Here is a 24,336-nt window from a genome sequence, read left to right on the forward strand (position 1 = left end):
CAGTCTGGGTGAGGGGCTGAGGGCTGTTTTCAGGCTGGCGGGTGATGGAAGCTCCCAACTGCTCCTTTTTTTCTTTTTTTTTTTTTTTATTCTGGGCCAGCTTTAGCTCTGAGGCTCCAGCTCTTAGGCCTCCGCTGCTGAAAGTAGGTATCTGGTTTGTTTCGGTTCGAAACAATGTATAACTCCAGCTCTGACTCCAGCTCTGAGATCCCAGCTCGCTGAAAACTGGTTTCTGGGTTTTTTTTTTAGCTTCTATGTTTGTTACAATGTTCAAACTGCAGGCTCAGAGGCCTGCAAGGCAGGCGGGGAACGTTGGTTTCCTCCGTCACTGAAGGAAGCAAGCCTCATGTTAGTTTCAAGCTGCCTGGCTGCCGGCCGCCATCTTGGCTGTCAGTTAATTTGCATATCTCCCTGATTAGCCAATGGGAAGGGTAGCGGTCGTACGCCAATTACCATGTTTCTCTTTTATTAGTGTAGACTAGAGGCCTGGTGCACAAAATCCATGTGTGGGTATAGTCCCTAGGCATGGCCTGTAATCAGGGCCATCTTCCCCAGCTGCCTGCAGCCAGTCCTGCCCCCCACTGCCACCCACCCTCTGTTCCCCGTTCACCATCAGGTGATCAGTGCCTGACAGTGGGGGAAGGGACCGAGAGGTCCACTGTTCCCACCTGCTCACTGGCCCCGCCCCCACTGTGGGTGATCAGGTGATCGGAGCCTGCCGGCCAGGGAAAGGGACCAAGAGGTGGTCAGTGCACCTCATAGTGACTGGTCCAGCAGTCATTCTGCTGTTAGAGTCAATTTGCATATTACCCTTTTATTATATAGGATAATATAATAATAATAACATTTATATAATAAAATTTATTATTATATAGGATTTGGTGCACGGGTGGGGGCCAACTGGCCTGCCCTGAAGGGGGCCCCAGATCGGGGTCAGGGGTCCCCTCTGAGGGGCAGGGCCAGCTGCGGCAAGGGGCCACAAGGTTGTCAGGCTGGCCACGCCCCCGGCTTTGTCAGGAAGGACCGGAATGATGTCTGGTCTATCTGGTCTAATTAGCATATTACCCTTTTATTAGTATTCATAATGTTATGAATTGAATGTTGTGTTCTCCTCAAATTAGTATGTTGAAATGTTAACCCCCAATGTGAGGTATTGGGAGATAGGGCTTTGAGAGGTGATTAGGTTTAGATGAGGTCATTAGGGTGAGGTCCTCACGAAAGGATTTTGGACTTCATGGCCTCCAAAACTCTGAGAAATAGATTTATGTGGTTTAAGCCATCCAGTCTATGACATTTTATTATGGCAGCCTGAGCATAAACCAACCAACTTTCATCCATCTTGGAGTAGAGACTTCCCTGGGGGGCAGACTTCTCCAGCACCCTGGCCTGCCCAGAACGTGGGCAGAGCAGCCTTCTCCAGGTTTGGAGGAGGTTCTGAACCAACCTCATGCCACTCCTCGCAGTTGGAAGTCCATCTGTAAACACTGAAGATAAACCTAGAGCCACGTGGATGAGAATTATCAGCACCTCCTGGTGAGGATGGAGGGATGTGAAGGTCTTGATATTTCACAGAGGATGTGGTGCTTCAACTGGGCCTTAAAGAGGCAAGAAGTTAACAAATACAGGCAGGGAAAAACCATTCCAAACACAGGGTCTGGTTGGAGCACAGACCTAGAGAAAGCAAAGTTCAGGCTACTTTAGATAACTAATACTTTTTTCGCCTCTTGACATCATGTAATTCTTGTTTTGGGCTGGGTGGGGGTGGGTGGGTACCACATTACTTTATTTGAAAGAGTGATACAAAAGAAGGAATTTAAGTAGATGTTTGGGTACAATTTATAGAAAAGCTGAAGGTAACCCCAACACGCATACACTGCCTTAATAACCAGGGAAGTCACCCCCTTGGCTCTGGGAAGCCAGCCCAGGCTTAGCTTTCGTTATCACTGCCTCCCAGGGTGTGCTTGTCAAAGAGACACTCTGCCATCCAGGTTCAAGGACCCACGTCTTGTGCAAGTTGATTGCATGGTCACCCGATTCCTTGGTGGATTTCACCTGTTCATTCAGGTAATGAGTCTTAATGAAGTCACACAAATAGGGGTCATTTTTGTCAGTAGCCAGTTTGTGCAGTTAATAACTTAATAACATGTTAATTGTTACTTTTATTTGCTGCCTAGTGTTTCCGTGTGTCTAACTTTTTTGTTAATTGCTGTTACTCCTCACCTGAGGATATTTTCCTGTTGATTTTTAAAGAGGTAGAAGGGGGCGGGGGGAGAGAGAAAAACATCGATGTGAGAGAGACACATTGGTTGGTTGCCTCCCACACTCACTCTGGGCAGGGTTTACGCCTGTAACCAAAGCCCAAGACCCTTCAGTCCGAGGGCCGGTGCTCTATCCAATGAGCCAAACCGGCTAGGGCCATTGTGTCAACCTTTGGTTAGCCATTCCCCTATTTTTAAACAGACCAGTCAGGCTGCAGTAGTTCTCAAGGCCTCCACCCATGGGAGAACAGGAGGGAGATCAGGCGACTGCTGTGAGCTCCGTGCAGGCAGGTCACTGGCTTCCTTACATTTAAAACGCCTGTAACTGTCTTACCACCTGGCACTTAGTAGATGCTGGTGGAATTGGTTAAATCGTAGAAGAAATTTTCTAAGGAGACTGTGAAAGGAGTAATAGGACTTGAGTTTACATTCTTGAAAAGCATCACATTTTTCCCTTTACAACTTTTTGCACATCCTGGGACATGGAATTTACTTCCCAGATAGTCTAGTCTGTGAGGCAGCGGTTCTCAACCTGTGGGTCGCGACCCCTTTGGCGGTCGAACGACCCTTTCACAGGGGTTGCCTAAGACCACTCTGCATATCAGATATTTACATTACGATTCATAACAGTAGCAACATTACAGTTATGAAGTAGCAACGAAAATAATGTTATGGTTGGGTCACAACATGAGGAACTGTATTTAAAGGGCCAGAAGGTTGAGAACCACTGCTGTGCGATCTTTAGTTTAGGATGAAACATATTCTATTTCCTTGGAATATGGTCAGCAAAGATCACACCCCCATTATTAACATCATAATATGCAAAGAAAAGCTCCTCTTTAAATTCTAGAAGCAAACTTTATTTATTGTGTGAGTGCCTTCACAGAAACACCCACCCAGGCTCTGGCTTTCTCTTGAAATTACATTTGTAATTTCATGTAAATTGCATGTGTAATGTCTTAATCTTGCTAAATTTTGTCTCTCACTAGAGCAGTTCATGAGTCATTTTTTATGGTTTCCATGTAGATTACAGGATGAGCTCATCTGCATATATCCAAGTCCCTGCCAAATTTAGGAAACCACTTTTAAAATTTATCCCCAAACTTCTATTTTCTTGCCAAGATCCCCCCTTTTAATGTCATCTCATTTTTTTTTCTTTTAATTTTTTTTCCATCCCCCAAATGAACAGCTGACAGTTTTTTCAGGGCCATTTTTACAAATCAAACAAATTTTTATCACTACAAAAGCTACTGTATGACCAACAGCAAACTAGAAAACCCCATTAGGCTGTGTATGGTGAGCAGTGGGCTGGGCTTATTCATTAGCAGAGTGACTCACTCCCCACCTCCATTCTGTAGCAGAATCACAAATCACTACAGCAATGGAATTTCTTCTGACAAATAGCTAACATTGAAAATGGTAAACTTACAAATGCCAAGGGTCTGTTCTAGTATTTTCCAAACTGGCTTCCAAGAAGTATCAGAGATCCTCAAATTGCTAATAGGTGTTTTGCAAAATAAAATGGTTCTCTGGTCATATAAGTTTGGGAAACACTTTAAGACATAGGAACAGAAACTATCCAAACTTAAACTCAGAGGAAAAAAAAGACAAAAAAAAAAAATGAGTAGAGAATTAGTGAGATGTGAGACGACTTCAAATGACCTAATGCATGTGTTTACAGTATCTGAGGATGGCAGAAAAAATATTTTAAGAAATAATTACTAGAAATTCTACAAATTTCATGAAAACTATAATTCTTAAAAATCTAAGAAATTCAACAAACTCTAAGAACAAAAAACATTAAAATCACATCAAAATCAAATCATTGAAAACAAGTGATAATGAGAAATCTTAAAAGCAATCAGAGGGGAAAATACCATAGTATTTGCAGATGGTCAGGGTCGGGGGTAATAATGACAGCAGATTTCTTGTGGAAAACAATGCGAGACACAAGACAGTGGCACAGTATCTTTAAAGTACTGAAAGAAATCTGTCAACCTAGAATCAAAAACAAGTGAAAAATAACTTTTGAAAATGAAGGTTAAATAAAGTTTCTTCCAGGCATATAAAATCTAAAAGAATTCAATACAGCAGACTTAAACCAAAATAAATTTTAAAAAGTATTTCAGGCAGATTCTAGAAAGAAATCTGGAGTTACTTAAAGGAAAAAAAAGTCAATGGGGGGGGGGGGCGGGGAATGAATTCATCACAGCAGGCTTAAACCAAAATAAATTTTAAAAAGTCTTTCAGGCAGATTCTAGAAAGAAATCTGGAGCTATTTAAAAGAATAAAGAGTCAGTGGGGGTGGGGGGGAAAGGACATGTATAATGCTTTCAACAATAAAGATTAAAAAAATAAAAAAGGAATAAAGAGCACTAGGAATAGTATATAGATAGGGAAATACAAAAGACTTTTTCCCCCCTTATTTTCAAAATCTGAAAAAAGATAAGTGTTTAACAAGAAAGAAATGCAACATATGCAATGTATTGTAGGGTTTAAATGTATGCACAGTAATCCCCTCTTATCTGAAGTTTTGCTTTTCATAGTTTCAGTTACCTTCAGTCAACTTCAGTCTGAAAATATTAAATAGAAAATTCCAGATATAAAATATTCAGAAGTGTTAAATTGCATGCCATTCTGAGTAGTGTGATGAAATCTTGGGTTGTCCTGCTCAGTCCTACCCAGAATGTCAATGATCCCTTTGTCCAATATATTTATGCTGTAGCCTCTACCCACCCATTAATCACTTAGTAGCTAACTCAGTTATCAGATCGACTGTCTTGGTATCGCAGTGCCTATGTCCAAGTAACCCTTATTTTACTTAATAATGCCGCATTCTCATAACTTTTATTACATTATATTGTTATAATCATTCAATTTTATTTGTAGTTGTTAATCTCTTATTGCACTTAATTTATAAATTAAACTTTAGCATAGGTAGTAAAGGAAAAAACATATATAGGGTTCAGTACTATCTGCAGTTTTAGACATCTACTGGGAGTGGGGCAGGCTTGGAACGTATCCCCTGTGGATAAGGGGTGACTACCCACATTCTCATAACTTTTATTACAGTATATTGTTATAATCATTCAATTTTATTTTTAGTTGTTGTTAATCTCTTATTGTACTTAATTTATAAATTAAACTTTAGCATAGGTAGTTAAGGAAAAAACATATGTAGGGTTAGACATCTACTGGGAGCGGGGCGGGCTTGGAACGTATCCCCTGTGGATAAGGGGTGACTACTCCTGAAGTAAAATGTGTGACAATAATAGCACAAAGGCCTGGAGGTGGGAAAAGGAAATGTACCATTGCAAGGTTTTTATACTAATTGTGAAGTGATATATTATCCCTTGAAAGTTGACTGTAAGAGATAAAGGATGTCCACTAAAAACCCTAAAGCAACCACTAAAACAAAAGATAACAAAACAAAACAGTTCTAGCTAACAAACCATCAAAGGAAATAAAATGAAATCATAAAAATACTCAACTGGAAAAAAACCCAGAAAAATATTTTTAAAATGGAACAAAGAACAGATGGGTGAAACAGAAAACAAATTGCAAAATGATTAATTTAAACCCAATCATATCAGTAAACACTTAGACAAATAAACAAGATTTCTTTTGGCCCATATTCTTAGGCAAATAAATAAGTCAGCTTTGATCTCCTATCAGCTTTACATTTCTCTCAAAAAGTTGTGCAGTGAAAGATTAGAAACTTGAACTAATCATGGTTATAACAGCAAAATGATCTTGGCAGTGATTCCTTTTCTAACTTAAGCATATCACAGAAAGATGTCTAACAAGTTCAGCCAAGAGACACTGAGCTGAAGGCACTTTTCATTTCTTTTCACAGTGCACTTACATAATTCAGATTGCTGTAGTGTAATAACCCAGGCATGTGGAGTTTGAAAGGGATTCTTTTTTACAAGGCTGAGGATTAGGTACTATTGAAAAGGTTTTTTCTTCTGAGACTCAAACTCTGCAAATCTTTTGGGCCAAACTCTCTTGCTTGGTGTCTGCTCTTCTGCAGAGCCCTGCTTGAGGATTACCTGACATACCCCTCGGCCTCATCCTGTGTCATGCTCTCCTCATTCTGAAGACACTTGCTTCTCTACAGTTCCTGCCTTCGTCCAGGTTCAGGGTCTTGTCCAATGATATTTCTGCTTCCCAGAATATATTCTCACCTGCCAAACCCATTCACTTAGTTGATTCTTATTCATCCTTTAGATCCCAATTCAAAAGTCCACCAATGTTCCCCTTACCCCCACCCCAAATTCTCATCATATTTTAAAATCATGTACTATGGGGCATGATTATTTGAATAGCAGAAGAAAGACATTATAAACATTTGTACAGTATTTTTCATCTCTTCAGATTGAAATAGTCCAATATTTTGTAGCCATTTGGTCCTCTCCCCCTCACCTTTTAGGGGAATTTCTGAACTTTATTATGCAGGTTGAGGTAATCTGTGGAAAGAAAACTTAAGACACTGGTAAACTAGAAAATCTACTAGAAAAGTAGAAAAGTACTAGAAGCAATGAAAAAGTGGGCCCGGACAAAGGGACTTGAGCACAATAAATGAAGGAAGGACAGCAAGGATGTGAGGTAGAGTTGGTAGGAATTTTGGCAGGGACAAGGTAATAGGGTGAGTAGAGAGGCACTAGGACAATATGAGATATGAGATATGAAAGTTATTGAGAGTGAGAGGAAAGGGAAAAGAGAAGATCAGGAAGTGTGTCTGAGGCTAGGAATTGAATTCCCTTTGATAATTTTTGAGAGGCATCTTAAAGGATAGGAGTTGCTTTTAGTGACATTTTGGCTGCTATATTTGTCTCCTGGATGGAATAGGAGGGCACAGAGAGACTGGACCACATGGAGCATTGCAGTGGGTGGTGGCTAGAGTGCCTTGGCTGTCAATGTCATTCTCCCTCATTATCAAAAGGTAAGTCATCCCCAATTTCTTCTGAGGACCTTCTCTCCCCCACTTTCAATTCACAGACTTCTCCTGGAATTGGTTCCACCCACAACTCTATCAAAGAGCATGTGACTTGCCTGTCCAATCAGAGTACCACGTTCCCCTGGCCAGGCTTTGTTTAGGGAATGTGCATGTGATCTCTTTTGGACTAATCAGAGTCAGCCCAGGATATTTGTTGGGAGAATAGAAACACTGTTCTTGTACCACTGGATTTGAACGTGGAAATGAAACCAAAACATGGGTGAACCGGTATAAGGACAGGAACCAGGTCCTGGAAACATTGTTTGAGCCCCACACCAACCCATGCCTGAACTTGCCATCACCTTTTTAACTACATGAGTCAATCAATATCCTTTTTTGGGGGATGAGGCTTGGTGTGAGTTGGGTTTTTGGCCACTTGGAACTGAAAGAGTTCTACATTACCCAGCACTCAACTTACATTTGTGTTACATTTGATTAAGGCCTATCTCTATGACTAACTTCGTAAGAACACGGTCTAACCCTGGCTGGGTGGCTCAGGTGGTTGGAGTACTGTCCCATACACCAAAAAGGTTGTGGGTTCGATTCCCAGTCATGGCATATACTTAGGTTGCGGGTTTGATCCCTGGTCGGGGTGCATATGGGAGGCAATGAATCCCTTCCTTTCTTTTTAAAATCAGTAAACATATCCTCAGGTGAGGATTTTAAAAAAAGAATAGGGTCTGTGTCTTTTTTATTCTTTACTATATCTCTATGACCTTGTGCAGTGTCTGGAATATTTGTTAGGTAAATGATTACATCCTGTATAAACACATTGTTTTGTGACTGGTTTCTCTGCTAGACTGTAAGCTCTCTGAGGGCCAAGATTTTATTTTTTTGTCTTACTCCTCTTGAACTTCCAGCCTAATGCACAAGGCTTAGAATATATTAGGTGCCTCATAAATGTTGGCAGAATGAATAACAAATATAGGGGAAAATGAAATCAAACCAGAGCAAGTGATTACAGTGCTGATCATGAAAAAGCCAGTGAATTCGGTTTATGTAATTTGATTTCCTAGATACAAATATTCAATGCCTATGAAATAAAACCTTGGTTCTTATGACAGATTTTGAAAACTGAAAATGAATCAGCAATCATAACTACTATGTTTTCTTCTCCATGATTTTTTATCATCAAATGGGATAATAACTTTTTGCTACTAGACTCTTACACATCATTGAACTAAGATGGCCTAAGCAGTGGTCAGCAAACCTCGGCTCGCGAGCCACATGCGGCTCTTTGGCCCCTTGAGTGTGGCTCTTCCACAAAATACCAGCGAGCCGCAGTTTGCCGACCACTAAGGTCATGTGTATAAGACTTAAAAAGGAGCAGTGGTTCACAAATAATGATCACAGTATCTGGAGAAAAACAGTTGAAACACTATGGTAGTTAAGGCAAAAGTTCAAGCTAAATAAGCTATGTAGTTCTAGATTGTTTAAAATTCCAATGTATAAAGTACAAAAAATATATATATCCAGTAAAGACCGAAAGAGCTCACAAGTGCATTTAATCCCCACTCCTGGACCTGTGCAGGCAATGAGTCTATTCTGAGAACAAGAAGAAAATGTTTTCATCATTTCCTCTCCCTATTTAAGCATTATACATGATTCAATGAAGAAAATTGAAGAGCCTGGCTGGTGTGGCTCAGTGGTTGAGCGTCAATCGATGAACCAAGAAGTCACAGTTCAATTCCAGTCAGGGCACATGCCCAGGGGTTTTGGGCTTGATCCCCAGTGGGGGACATGCAGGAGGCAGCTGGTCAATGATTCTCATCATTGATGTTTCTATCTCTCTCCCTCTCCCATCCCCTTTGAAATCAATAAAAACATATTTTAAAAAACAAAAAAGAAAATGGAACTTTCTGGAAAATACCTGGATGGTGTGGGTTCCCTAAACCATCCTCAGTAGGGGCGGGGGCTGCGATTTCAGGAAAATGTGGTTTTGCCAGGGCCATCTTTTCTTCTGCACGGTACTGGTGAGCAGGCTCCTGATTCAAGGGAAAGCTTTCCTTTTCTGCAGCAAGACCAAAGCCAACACCAAACCCCAAAACCAAAACAGAGCAAAACAGGACTCCCCTTTGCTCATTTCTGTCTGTTCCACATTTTTTTACTGACCTTAAGTGAAATGACATATTGAGTTAACAAGGCCCAGCACATCATGCAGAGGAATGTCAGATTTCCTAGGTTGACTTTATCAATTAGTGCATGATGTCATTGGAAACTGCGGTCTTCATTCCTATAGAATGAACTCCAGAGAATATATAACATTTTTAAACTAGAACTTTAGTGTTAATGAACTCATGGTTAGAAAACAGGTCTGAAGGAAACCATTAACATTTATTCACTTTGTGGTGAATTTTACAAGGAGGGTTGAACTCAGCATGTATGTTCAATGCTGGAGCGAGGATTGAAGGACTTCAACGGAGGAAGAAGTGAGAGCTGCTTTGAGGTCAGAACAAGAGAAATGTGTCCTGTGAGTCCTTATGTGGCTTTTAGCTCCCATCTCAGCCTGAGAGAACTCTCCCTCCTACAGAAAACAACTAGGAACCTGGAAAGTCACTCTTTTTTAAAAGAGAGACATGAAAAAGTACTTTCTGTACAACACCTAGATCAAGCATGTCAAACTCAAAGGCTAACACAGGCCAAATAAACAAGGTTTAAGTTTATGTGGGCCGCAAAAAAAAAAAAAGCTTCAATTTTCATAGAAACGTAGGTTTATTTCGATAGAGACATGCTGAATACAAAGGGCTGAAATAAATGAGTCATCGTTAACATAAAATAATAGAACATCTTAATAAAAATTAATCTTTTTTCTTGAACATTAACTTACCAGACACTGAATAACTGCACAAATTAGTAAGTGTAACGCAAATAAACCTATTTTTCTTGTTCTCTGAAAGCGAAATATTTCCTGTTGCGCACACCAAACAAGTCAGTACAAGACTAATGACGTGGCCATCGGCTGCTAAAATATTCGCTGCTAGTATTAGTGGAGAGAAATGGTGTGCCTGTGCGTAAGGGGCGTAAGGGAAATGAATGCAACACGATTATAGTAATCAGTCATTAGCAAACGTTGTGGTTTGTTATTAATAATTATGTGTAACAGGATATTGTAAAAATTAAGTTACGACATTTTTATTAAAATGTTTCTTACATACCGTTATATTGGCTGGGCCGCAAAAATATTTGTTGTGGCTGGGAGTTTGACATACTTGACCTAGAGCAGGGGTGGGCAACCCCTGGCACGCATGCCAAACATGGCACGCCAGTAATTTTTGCTGGCACACGAAACCCTCTCTTATAATCTTCCATTTATAATTTTTTCTTAATATCGACTTTTTTATTTTTCAGATAAATTCAGTGTAGGTGCATCTTAGATAAATAAATAATTTTACATAACAAGTTATCTTAAAGACCATAGACATGGATTGACGAGAGAGGGGAAGAGCAATTTCTATGCCTCTGCCTTAACTCTCCCTGCCTTCCTAGATCCGACCAGTGTTTTGGTTTCATCCACATACGCTTGTGAATCTTTGTTCTCAGTGATGAATTTTGTTAAGTCTCATAATAGGAGTAGCCTGACGGATGAAAGTAGTAGCTCGTGCATATCTCTGAAGGTCACGAAATATAAACCTGATGTAAAATCTCTGTCATCAGTGATGCAGCAGCAAAAGTCCCACTGATAATATCAAACAATTAGGGTTGGCATGCAGAAGAATTTTGAGTCAGAGATTTTGCTGGTTTTGGCACGCACTCACAAAAAAGTTGCCCACCCCTGACCTAGAGTGTATTGTGGTCAGATTAATAGCATACTGATGTTGTGGGTATTCTATGATATTTACCTGTCTGTTGCATAGTATCCTTCTTCATAATGGTATTTACCATAATACAATTTTACTTATGCTGTTAAAATGATGCAGTATCAATCATTTTAATATTACTTTATATATAATGGCCTAAATAGCTATTATAACATGAGTACTTAGTATTTGTACCAGATATATCATAAGTGGTCAAGTGTTGAAATAAAATAATAAACTATTGATTTGTTTTAGCAAGTATTTATTAAATAATTCCTCTGAATTCTTACCTGGCTTTTTAATGTGTTTACTCCTTCCCAGTGATGTACACAGAGATCCCACTTGCCAGCCTTCTTAATATTACATGTAACACTGATCAGCCTGCATGATGACTGTCATGGCCTTGGATGCCAAAATTAGTCAAGGATTCTTCCCAGGCTTCATCCATAGGACTATGTGTCACTTTCTCAGGGAGATTTTGCAAATTGAAGGGAAAAAAACCCGATTAAATTGTTTTATCATCACTAATACTTTTAAAGTGTGAGTCCACGGGGTAAATATAGGGAAAAGTAGGATAGTTAGTTATTTCACTATCAGTTCTTTTTCACCAAACTGAATCTTTGAGACATTATTTTAGAAAGGATTGATAGTCAATAGAATTTTTCTCTTAATCTTACAGTGGCCCCAGAAATTTGCTGTCCCTGACTTGACCCATACAGATTAAAGGTGGAAGGAGGCTGAGATACGTGGCATTTCCCAAAGATGGTCACCACCCCTTAGGATGTGATGTGGACAGCCCTCCTATCAAGAGGCGCATATGTTTCCTCTCCTGGAATCCGATGAGTCTGTAACCGGGTGGAAGTGACCGATGTGACTCGCAAGGCTAGGTGATAGAAAGGGTTGTGGTTTCTGATTCGGAGGACGCTTTCTTTATCTGTAAACGTAACCACCAAGTTGTGAGAATGCCCAGGCCACACAGGGACACTCTTTGTAGATGGTCCAGAAGATAAAACTTTCGCTGATATTCCAGCCAATAGCCAGAATCAATGGGCCATGTAAATGAAGAAACCTTTGCGATGCCTCCAGTACCAAAAACTGTCAAACTGCATGAGAAAACAAAACAAAACAAAAAACACTGAGAATTGTTCCCCCAAGTTGAGAAAACCTTCAGAATTGTGAGTTAATAATAATAAAAAAAGATTGTTGCTGTGTTAAGCCTCTACGTTTTAAAGGGTAGCAATAGACAACTGGAACAAGATAGAATGGTCTCTTCAATGCCTAAGTAGCCTTTTGCGGTCTAAAGAATTCACAGCATGCTGATCACAGCATCAAACTAAGGAACTAGAAGTCAGACTGAACTGACAATTAAGTAGCCATCAGTGCTCATCTTACCTCTCAGTTCAGTCAAGAATTCTGGGAAACCACAAAAGCCTGACAGTGTGAGGGGGGTAGTTAAAACACACACACAGCCAATTACAAACAATGTGAAAAATAGTACCATTTTGGTTTTAAAATTTTTTTTTGTACATAACTGACCTCACTGAGAGCATAGATTTTTGTCTATTTTAGTCATGCTGTACCCTCAAAGCCTAGAATAGTTCCTGGTACAGAGAATCAATAAAAATATGTTGAATGAGTGTAAACACCATCTGGCAGAATAAGCACCAAAATTTATTTTTGGTGGATAGAATTATGTATGGTTTTCTTTGATTTTTCTAAGTTCTCCACCATGATCATGGGTTACATTTTTACTGTACTTGTAAAAGATTGTAGTGTTTTATTTTAAAATAATAAAAGCTTTTAAATGCCTACATATAAACATCTATTTAAATCTTTAATCAAAATATTCTCATAGGAAAAAAGATGCATTATAATAAATCTCAAGAGAAGGCTGCGCTATGTGGGCAGGGCCAGTAAGAAATGCAGATTCTCTACAAGGTATCATAGAAATACAGATTTCTGTCAAGACTGAATTAATTTCACTTATTTTACTTTCTTATTATGAACTCTTTATTTAGTTCAGCTGGTATTTCTTTTTTTAAGTTTTTCAATTAAAGTTTACATTTAATATTATTTTGTATTAGTTTCAGGTGTACAGCATCATGGTTACGCAATCATATACTTTACAAAGAATTCCCCTGATATTTCCAGTACCTGCCTGGCACCATACATAGTTATTACAGCACTCCTAACTATATTTCCTATGCTGTGCTTTACACCCCCATGACGATTTTGTAAGCACCAATTTGTCCTTCTGAACTCCTTCACTTATTTCACCCAGTCTCCTAACCCTTCTCCTCTCTGCAACCATCAGTTTGTTCTCTGTATCTATGAGTCTGACTGTTTTGTTTGTTCATATGTATTGTTCTTTAGATTCCTTTTCTGCCAATTTAAAAAAATCAGATCACCACCTTATGCAAAAAAAAAAAAAAAAAAAAGGCCCTCAGGGAAAGTCCCTTGCCACTACAACTGGTCAGATTGAGGATGGAGAATAGATCTCAGTTTGCAAGCCAAGTCTGATTGACTAAATGGGATTATAGCGTGCTGTGTGAAGGACCCTATGGCTACAATCATGCCTGGTGGATTAGCAATGTCCGCCTTGGACCTGGTATTGAGGAAAGGAGGCATGGTTACCTCATGCTTGCGTGACTTGGTCAGTTACTATTATTTTAACATCTTGTATCAGGCCCTATTTCCTTACAAACTCTTGATCCTAAGTAGCTTCTCGGGGTGAGTTTAAAATGTGTTAGAAAATAACTGGCATAACTGATTTCTCTGGCTTTCAAAGCTATATATATGATATACTAAACCAACTCTAATATTGCTTCTTGTGTTTTACTGTCAGATTAAATTACAGCATTTATGAATTATTAAATTTTACTACATTTTCCAAAAAAATGTGCTAGGCAGAATTACGGCCATCAAAGATGTTCACATTCTAATTCTTTTTTTAAAAAATATATCTTTATTGATTTCAGAGAAGAAGGGAGAGGAAGAGATAGAAACATCAATGATGAGAATCATAGATTGGCTGCCTCCTGCACGCCCCTACTGGGGATCAAGCCTGCAACCCGGGCATGTGCCCTTGACTGGAATTGAACCTGGGACCCTTCAGTCTGCAGGCTGAAGCTCTATCCACTGAGCAAAACCAGCCAGGGCACATTCTAATTCTTGGAACTGAAATATCAGTTTGCGTTGAAAGATTGCAAACTAACTGGCAGTCTAGTTTGACTTCTCTTTCCATCGTTCTTTGTTGTGTGACTGTTACGTCACATGGCAAAGGGGAATTAGGAGCAGCTGGAATACATTGCTAATCAGCTAACCTTAAACTAGGGTGAGCGCCCGGGTTATCCAGGTGGGCCCATTGCAATCACTAGCGTCCTTAAAAGTGGAAGAGCGAGGCGGGAGAGACAGTCAGGTGTGACTGGAAAAGAGAACCAGGGTGTGGGGGGCATGAAGAAGGCCCCTGCTCGCCTTGCTGGCTTTGAGGATGGAGGACAGAGCCGAGAGTCCAGGAAAGCGGACTCTGGAACCTGGAAAAGGCAAGGTAAGGATTCTCCCCCTGAGCACCCAGAAAGGAATGTGCCTGCCAGCACCTTGCGCTTAGCCCCGTGGGATCCATGCTACATTTCTAACTGTCGTGGAGGAAAAATAAACTTTCCTCTTCCTTTCTGAGTTCTTAGCTGAGACCACCCTCCCATCCCAGTAATAAAAGACATTAACAAGGGAAAAATAAACAGGAGCTTATTAACATGCATACTTCATGAATACCTGGGAGATACCCAGGGAATATGAGTAAGTTAAAGAGGTAGCTTTAGCATTCAGGATTAAACGCCATCTTAAATTAATAGGGAAAGGAGAGGGGGCATGCATACCTCTTAGAGGAGAGAAAATGATTTTTATGAAAGATGAGTGGGTCCTTAGAAGAAAGATGGGAGGTGTGATAGTTTGTGACCAAGTTGGTTTGGGTATCGTGCTGACTTCTAATCTCTCCAATGAAAACACTCAGTCTTCCCTGGTTGATGAAACTCCTGGGAGGGCATTTACAGCAATTGGGTTCCTTTTGGAGGTTCTGTCTTTAGGCGGATAATGGGGAGTTCAGAGAAATCATCTTGCTGGATTTGGTGTTTTTCCGGTGCCTACAGCTCAAAATAATCAATATACCAAAGTGGCATATTTGGGGGAGGCATATTCTGTTACCTTTCATAACACACAGAACTATAAGGTAATAAGTTTGTATGGTTTAAGCCACCAAGTTTGTGTAATTTGTTGTAGTTGCAATGGAAAAGTAATACAAAAGTAGGAAAGTAGATTATTGTACCTTTTTAAAAAGGCTATTCCATAACCCACTCCCCAATTGCTGACCCATTGATTTTTCTGGATACCATTTTAAACTCTATGGCCAGTTTCGTCTGACATTTTTAGGTTCAAGTCTCTCAACATATTGTATTAAATTCTTTGAGAAGCAAGCAGGTTTTATCAATGCTGATAAATGGTCTATTTAATTTCCCTTTTAAATAATTCTTGTTTATCTAGTACAGTGGTTCTCAACCTTGGCTGCACATTAGAATCACCTGGGAATCTTTTTAAAATCCTAATTTCTGGGCCTCATCCTCCGGAAATTCTGTTTCTTTGTTACTAATGTTGTGCCCCCAGTCCATAACAAAGAAACAGAATTTCCAGAGGATGAGGCCCAGAAATCAGGATTTTAAAAAGATTCCCAGGTGATTTTAATGTGCAGCCAAAGTTGAGAACCACTGATCTAGTAGAGCCACATTCACTGAACAATTCTAGAACAAAACAACACAAAATAAAGCATTTGAAATTGGAATGCTGTTATGTAAAAGAGGAGAGAGATTAATATTAGATAGAATTATTGGCTATGGCTTTCAGTAAAAACTACAATCACTGAGTATTGGATTAAAAAGTAGTCACCAGCCTGGTTGGTGTGGCTCACAGGTTGAGCTTTGACCCATGAACCAAGAGGTCACTGGTTCAATTCCCGGTCAGGACACATGCCTGGATTGTGGGCTCAATCGCCAGTAGGGGTCGTGCAGAAGGCAGCTGATTGATGTTTCTCATTAATCGAAATTTCTCTCTCTCTATCCCTCTCCCTTCCTCTCTCTCTAAAATCAAATAAAAACATTTTTTAAAAGTAGTTACCTTTTATTAACCAACTTTGCTTCACGTACGTTATCTCCTTTAATCTTTAGAACAGCCTCCAAAGAGAATGTTGCCTCCATTTTACAAATGAGGACATGAAGGCTCAGGAATTAACTTGTCCAAGTTCACGTAGGACTGTAGAAGCTCCTTTGATGGATCAGATAACATTTTCCTTTGGGGTGAAAAGATTTTCCCTCTGGACTCCTGTTATCTCCAATCTCTGTCTAGGGACATGGTGCATCTTTCGGAGGAGTTGCCTGCCGACCTCCTCCCTCCGGCTGTGGGGAAGTGCAGAGGGTTTGTTTCACTCTCAGGAACTACCAGTGGCTTTGAGAGGCAGTAGCCCTAATATTTAATTATAGTCCTAGTAATGTCTACGGCGGTGCTTCTAAATTTGGTCACATTTTAGAAGCACCTGGGGAACTTTTATTAACCTCAACATCCAGGCCAAACAGCACACCAATGAAATCCTAAGTCCTTGCAATGGATTTAGACATCAGCATTTTTTTTTTTTTTTAAGTTTCCAAGGTGATTCCAAGTTTAGGAATTCCTGCTCTGCAACCAGGGACTTCACTGTGGTGTTATGGCCCCAGCTTTTAACTGGTCTGTGGTATGTAACACTCAGTTACATGAGCACACTTTTTTTATTTAACTAGTTTATGTTCAGGGTTCACCATAAAATTAGTTCCTCCCGGTTAAAAGCTTAACAAGATTCAGGTTCTCTTAAATTACAGACCCATTTTAATGGGTTTCAGATTTCTGAGTCTGTTGGTGAAATTTCCTTTTTTTTCTTGTGTATTTTTTTCCATTCACAGTTCTTCTAATGTCTTCACTCGTTATTTATGCCACTGATACATGTTTAAAGAAAGTATCTTTCTGGTCTTTTACTATTATTATATTATACAGGGGTGAGCAAAAGTAGGTTTACAGTTGTTTGTATGGAAAACAACACAATAATTAATTAACAATAATACAAGAATAAACTGTTTCGTCTACTCACAACTGTAAAACTACCTTTGCCCACCCCTGTATTGTCATTAAGACAAAAACTCAGAAGCAGGAAAACCTTTTAAAGTGTACTGTAAACAAAGGAAGTCCAAATAAAGATACTACCAGTCTTGTGATCTGGGGTAGAAAACTCATGTCCCAGTGGAGCCAGGCAGGAAATCTAAATAATAAAATGGACGAGTGTTTTTAAGTAGAGAATAGGAGGGAGGAAGGGAGAGAGAGAGGCCAGGGTGGGTGGGAGGAGAGAACAGAAAGAATATGGGGTGTCCATTGTTGCCAGATCTCCCAATTTTTCGAGAAGCCAGAAATCGGGCCTCTTCCTTAAGTGTCTATATACTTTTTAATGTCTGCTCAAAAAACTTTAAAGCACTACTTAAATGGAACATACCTTGCTTGGGACTCAGCCCACTGACCTCCGATGTGCAGTTTTAAGTGCAGACAGTGGTGGATATATAGGGACAAGCGACCTCAAGTGAGTGTCCTTGGAATCCAGCCTTGGATCTATCAGTAGAAGGATCTTTAGAATGACAGCAGGTGGTGCAATCTTGATTTTTTTTTCCTTCATTTTTTTACTCTAGAGATGAGGTCATTGGCTCCTGGACATTAGTGATAAAAATAAAGATTACTTCTGTGAACTATGTTAGAACATCACAGAATACACGTTCACTGAAACGTAATTGTTTGATATTATGACCAGGAAAGGATCATAAACAAAACAATTCTACTAGTATATTAGTATAATTGTCTGGAATACTGTTTTTGTATGTTCTGGATAGCTAATGTATATATTTTAATAACAACATTGATCAGTAAATAATTAGTGAATTAAGACGAACCCATGGCTATGGAAGGTCTCCTGAAATGATGGTAACAGTGGCTTCTGAGAGAGAAAACGTGTTGAGAGAGAAGGTGTAAGAGTGAGCAGAGGGATGAGAATCCAGGAAAACTGAGTTCATGTCTGTTTGAGAGACACTGGTGGAATTATTTATTCAAGGAAGTTTTGATAAGGAAGGAGAAATTTCAGGATTCCATTTTTAGAAATGCTTTTATCTCTTGCTTAATTCTGGTCATGATCTAAAACTCAAACAGACATTCCCTTTTTTCTTTGTTGCTTATTATCTCTTGCTTAATTCTGGTCATGATCTATCAAACTCAAACAGACATTCCCTTTTTTCTTTGTTGCTTATATTTGCAAAGCATGTGTAGACTAAATGCACTGTTTCTCTGACCTTCTTTCTCTACCCCCTTCCAGCTTTCATTTCCTCTGTGTTACATGCTTTGAATTACATGTAATAAGACAGGCTGGCTACTGTTGAGTAGCTCTGACGACTGTTAAGATGAGTCACCTGCAATGGCTAGAAGCATAGAGAATCTTTTTTAGAAAATGTGTTTAGCCACTAACTGCTCCTTTCCTTTCAGCTCCACCCTCTGTTCAGTTTCTTGAAGTTTGTTAATGGTAAACTCTTAATTCCATACAATAAAAGTATAATTCAGAAAGGCCAGTGTCTGTTAGCCCCTGCTATTGTAAACACAGCAGCAGCTACCAACGGTGAAACGGAAGTGGTGGTAATAACTCCCTCACTTTTTAACATCGCAGAATGCGATAGCTGGCAGGGCTTAAAAACAAATATGGGTGTGCCCTTCTTTTTATAATGTGGGTTGGTGACTTGGCCAAGGACACACGGCTGGCCAGTGGAGGCGCTAGACCCTAACCCGCGTGTTTTTACCTCACTATAAAGCTTCTTACAGTTTCCAAGGCATTTACATATTTGGTCCTTTTAACAGCATCATGCAATAGGCAGGGTAGGAATTACCATCCCATTTTACAAATGACTAAACGGGGTCTCCAAGGCATAGAAATGCATTCAAGGTCAAATAACCAGAAGCCAGAGTTCTTCATCATATTCAGGACTTTTTAAACGTTGAGAATGCCCAAGATAGTTCCGTTTCTTGAGATTCCCAACATCTTTAAAAATGAAGAAATGCCCATACAGGATTACATTTATTTTAAATGTTTACATTCAAAAAATCATTTCTTTTAACACAACCCCCACCTCCAAAAACACTGTAAGTAAATATAAACTCACTTGGAGATGTATCTAAAGTCTACATCTTTAAAAATATGTTTTTTTTTTTATTGATTTCAGAGAGGAAGGAAGAGGGAGAGAGATAGAAACATCAATGATGAGAAAGAATCATTGATCGGCTGCCTCCTGCATGCCCCCTATTGGGGACTGAGCCTGCAACCTGACTGGAATGGAACCCGGGATCCTTCAGTCTGCAGGCCAATGCTCTATCCACTGAACCAAACCAGCCAGGGCTAAAGTCTACAATTTTGACTTTAGTGAATATGAGGGCCAGGCAAAATGGTCCTTTTGGATGACCCCTGACCTTGGTAGAGGGCAGTATGAGCCCTAATCCTTACAGGGGGAAGGAAGGAGAGAGAGTCATAGATAGACAGAGACTATAGTGCCTTTCGTTTATTGCTGTAACAGCTTCCCCCAATAAAACACTCAAAACTTTGGGTTGCTTAGGCAGTTCCATCATATATATTTTGATACACATATACACATTATATGTGTATAAAAATATATACACATATATATTTTTATTGATTTCAGAGAGGAAGAGAGAGGGAGAGAGAAATAGAAACATCAATGATGAGAGAGAATCATTGATCAGCTGCCTCCTGCATGCCCCACACTGGGGATTGGGCCTATGCTTGACTGGTAATTGAACTGTGGCCTCCTGCTTCATAGGTCAATGCTCAACCACTGAGCCATGCTGGCTGCGCAGCAGTTCCATAATTTTTATGCAGAAAGGGCAGCAATGGCTGAAATCTTTGGCTTGTTAGCATAGTACTTTAAGATTGAGAACAGCGTGGCTGGCGTGGCTCAGTGGTTGAGTGTCGACCTATGAACCAGGAGGTCATGGTTTGATTCCTGGTCAGAGCAAATGCCCAGATTGTGGGCTCGATCCCCTGTGTGGGGCATGCAGGAGGCAGCCAATCAATGATTCTTTCTCATCATTGATGTTTCTATCTCTCTCTCCCTCTCCCTTCCTCTTTGAAATCAATTAAAAAATGTATTTTTTAAAAAGTCAGAACACTTATCAAAGAATGAAGATGTGTGTAGGGGTAGGAACTGGCAGACATTATAGGTTGTGGCTGGAGGGGGTCAGGTGCAAAAGAGTGGCTAAATTATCCTTGGTTCCCTCCCCTTTTAGATTTAGTGTGGACTAACCTCTTTGTAGAGAATAAATGAAATTGCAGCCCAGACTTGAGTACCCTTCTTTCTTCTTCCTTTCTTCACTTTCTCCCTTCTTTTTATTCCAAAAATATTGCTTATTTGTTGTAGACCTTGGGCTGTGGAGTTGAACAGGACCCAGATGGCCCTATTTATATGGGGCTTAGAGTCTAGTAGGGGAAAAAGAACAAACACAAAACAAATAAACAAAATAAGTAATCAGTGTTGTGATGAAAATAAAAAGACAAGGAGGTAAAGACAATTACCACTTTAGGATTAGGCATTCTTTTCCCAAAATGTTTCCTGGGGCATCTTATTTATCAGAGATAGTCAAATTTTTTATCAGCCACTTCTTGTAAAGCAGCAGCAGCCTAACAGGACTAAAGAATGCACGCAGGCCGGAGTGTGGCTCAGTGGTTGAGTGTCGACTGTGAACCAGGATGTTGGTTCAATTCCTGGTCAGGGCACATATCTGGGTTGCTAGCTCGATCCCCAGCAGGATGCAGTTGACCAATGATTCTCTCTCATCATTGATGTTTCTATCTCTTCCCTCTCCCTTCCTCTCTGAAAGCAATAATAATATTTTTTAAAACATCTATAATAATAAAAGGGTAATATGCTAATTAGACTGGTCATCTTCCGGACGTCATTCCAGATGTCCTTCCTGATGAAGATAGGGCCAGAGGGAAGTCAGCTTGGGTCCTGGGTGCCTGTGGGTGGCCTGAGGAGGGAAGCAGCCTGGGTCCCAGAGGGAAATTGGTGCTGGCAGCCAGGGGAAGGAAAGCTTTCTGTTGTATGAATTTTTGTGCATTGGGCCTCTAGTAAATAAATAAGAATGCATACCATGATTAACAGATATGTACATACAGATATAGATATGCACACCTGAGAGTACAAATGCATGAAGAATACCTATGATGCCCTAACTGGTTTGGCTCAGTGAATAGAGCGTTGGTCTGCGGACTGAGGGTCCCAGGTTCGATTCTGGTCAAGGGCATGCACCTTAGTTGTGGGCACATCCCCAGTAGGGAGTGTGCAGGAGGTGGCTGATCGATGTTTCTCTCTCATCAATGTTTCTAATTCTCCATCCCTCTCCCTTCCTCTCTGTAAAAAATCAATAAAATATATTTTTTTTAAAAAGAAAGAATACCTATGATGTTACAGGACTAACAATAGAACAAAAGCAAAACTTAGTGTCTTCAAGGAAGTTACCTATGCAACTACAGGCAATGCTATATGTTGAAGCTGCCATTGCTGGAGCAACTTGAAAATTCTCTTTTGTGATTGCCTGTGGTTGAAGACATTTGGCCATTTCTTTTGAGTTAATCCCCAGTGACAGCAAAAAGTCAGTGTCTTTAGAGACAGATTTGATTATTGGCAGGAACCAACATTATTTAGAAACTAATCCCGAATATCATTTTAGTTTACAAACAAAATATGAAGCAAATCTAAAAATGTCTCAAATTGGGAGGGGTGTGTTGGAATAAATGCCTATTTTTTAAAAAAGACAATAAGTGTGGTTATTTTGAGGGAGACATTTTATTTGAATAAATATATTGATATATTTGCCATAAATCTGTTTCACTTATGCAATGGAATACTGCTTAATATCTGGCTAGGCAGGTTTTGATTCCTGGAGACTAGCAGCTAGTTGCTTAAGAGATGACCATTTCCTTAATTTTAGTTTTTGGGTATTTTTTTTGCCTCATTTCTAACAAAGCCTGCTGAAGGAGATTCTGTCTTTTTATTATTGAGTGTGGCCTTAGCTAAAGAATTGGTTAGATTTCCTCCTGATCACCACCTCTGGCTCTTTTCCAGACCAAATTCCAGAACGGAGGACCACAGTGAAAACTGGTAGAAATGTGTCTCATTGTGAAGATCCTCATGGTATAAGACATTTTCACATTTGGTCCTTTTAAAGCACCGCCCAGTAGGCAGGGTCAGAATTATCCTAATTTACAAATTATTAAATTGAAAGTATAATATATAAGGTTATATAACTGTGACCTGAAAACAGTTTCCACAGTTCCATTTCAGTGCTATTGTGTCTCTAGAACACTTTGCTAAAGACTTAAAGTGAACTTGGGGAAAGTTTATGTCTGATTATAAAATTGGGGCTATTTTTATCATGTTTATCATAATTTACCCAAATAACTTCAAGAGTTTTGTGTGTTTGTGTTTTAGTGTTTACGAAATCATGCAGCTATTTTTAAACAATTCGGTATTTATTTTTGGACTCCAGTCCAGCTTTCGCTCACTACGGCAGTGGGTATAATATATAAGGTTATATAACCGTGACCTGAAAACAATTTCCACAGTTCCATTTCAGTGCTGTTGTCTCTAGAACACTTTGCTAAAGACTTAAAGAGAACTTGGGGAAAGTTTATGTCCGATTATAAAATTGGGGCTATTTTTATCATGTTTATCATAATTTACCCAAATAACTTCAAGAGTTTTGTGTGTTTGTGTTTTAGTGTTTACGAAATCATGCAGCTATTTTTAAACAATTCGGTATTTATTTTTGGACTCCAGTCCAGCTTTCGCTCACTACGGCAGTGTCCCATTGGTCAGCTGTTCCTGTGTCGTTAGCTGCTGATCATGGCTATGATCAGTTCAGGAGAGATCTGAGGACAACTCAGTCATTATTGGTGTTTTGCTACTCAGCATTTAATAGCTGGGTTTTCAGGAATACTTAAGGAAACAGTACTTACTCTTGATGAACACTCCACGGAAATTGCAGTCTTTCTCAAATCCAGGAAAACCATTCTTTTTTTTAATGTAAAACAGCTCTTCTAAGGACTGGAATGTATAATTTAAACTCTGACTACTACTTATTTTTCCAAAGCACTTTCACATGTGTTATCTCTACAAAATCCTGTGAGTGAGAAGCTTATGTACAATTTCTCTAGTGTTCAGATTGGGGGGGGAAGGCTACTACATTTGCCCTTTGTGTAGATAGTTAGTGGCAGACCAAGAACTCTGACTCCCAGTTTGCCTTTTGATGGTGCTTTCTACATGTTGACATAAAAGAGAGCAATGACTGTGGCCAAACAGCTAGTGTTTTAATATCTGGGGAAAATAAGTTTGTGTCCCTTTATTGTGTGCCTGTTTTACCAGCTCCTTTCCATCTTTGTTCAAACACAAACAAACAAACAAAAAACCCTTGAATCTTAGATCTTAGGAGCTCCCTTTTAACTTAAAACACTGGCTACTCTCTTGTCAGAGTCCTCATTATCCGTAATAAGTATTCCACTGCTTGGTTTACATTTAATTTAGCTTTCTAGTATGCCATTTCGTGTGTGTGTGTGTGTGTGTGTGTGTGTGTGTGTGTGTGTGAATGTTTCATGTATTTAATCCTAGTCTTGCCAGTATAACAAAGCTTTTATAGGTAGGGACAGACACAATTTCCCATGTGCATTCTTATATCCTCTTATTGGATCAATCCCTTCAGTATTATGTAGTGACCTTTGTTGTCTCTTGTGATGGCCTTCATTTTAAAGTCTATTTTGTTGGATATGAGTATTGCTACTCCAGCTTTTTTCTCTTTTCCATTTGCATGGAAAATTTTTCCATCCCTTCATTTTCATCCTCTGCGTGTCTTTTGTTTTGAGGTGGGTCTCTTGTAGACGGCATATAGTTGGGTCATGTTTTTGTATCCATTCAGCTACCCTATGCCTTTTGATTGGAGCATTTAATCTATTTACATTTAGGGTTACTATTGATAGGTACTTATTTATTGCCATTTTAATTCTGTATGGCTAGGTTTGTCTCTGTTTCTTCTTCTCATTACAGCAGTCCCTTTAGCATTTTGTGTAATGCTGGCTTGGTGGTAATGTACTCCTTTAGCCTTTTTTTTTTTTTTTTTT

At 39.6% G+C, this 24,336-nt stretch overlaps 1 long non-coding RNA gene across 1 annotated transcript; it reads left to right on the forward strand.

Annotated features, from left to right (window-relative positions):
* Positions 1 to 1,814: 1,814 nt before the first annotated feature.
* LOC106724394 lies at positions 1,815 to 12,980 on the forward strand. Its single transcript, XR_001360175.1, has 3 exons — positions 1,815 to 2,064; positions 7,110 to 7,203; positions 11,734 to 12,980. It is a non-coding gene; the product is annotated as an uncharacterized LOC106724394 (long non-coding RNA).
* Positions 12,981 to 24,336: the final 11,356 nt, after the last annotated feature.

Source organism: Myotis brandtii, unplaced genomic scaffold (genome assembly GCF_000412655.1).
Source record: "Myotis brandtii unplaced genomic scaffold, ASM41265v1 scaffold82, whole genome shotgun sequence".
In the NCBI taxonomy this organism is placed as follows: domain Eukaryota; kingdom Metazoa; phylum Chordata; class Mammalia; order Chiroptera; family Vespertilionidae; genus Myotis; species Myotis brandtii.